The sequence below is a fragment of the Frankliniella occidentalis genome, unplaced genomic scaffold (genome assembly GCF_000697945.3).
Source record: "Frankliniella occidentalis isolate FOCC.00 unplaced genomic scaffold, Focc_3.1 Scaffold259, whole genome shotgun sequence".
Taxonomy (NCBI): domain Eukaryota; kingdom Metazoa; phylum Arthropoda; class Insecta; order Thysanoptera; family Thripidae; genus Frankliniella; species Frankliniella occidentalis.
Window position 1 is genome coordinate 253,294 of NW_026267385.1, and position 281 is coordinate 253,574.

Below are 281 nucleotides of genomic sequence, written 5' to 3' on the forward strand. Positions count from 1 at the left end.
TCACCTGAAGCCACGCCACTGAATATTTCAGACGCGACCGTGGACATGATCTCATCAGGCGCCTTACTGGACCAAGTTCTGAGGCCGCTCCCTCTATCTGCAGCCCAAACCGTTTTATTAGCCCGCCCTTCTGCTTTTAAAAAAGCATTAAAGCGGGCTTATGCAACCGCTCTCGTGTCTGTCTGTCCGTCCGTCGTCCGTGTGAAAGGAAGGAGATGAGCTAGAGGTCTACAAATTTCAGGGTATCTTGGAGAAGTTGGAGAACAATCATTGAGAAAATT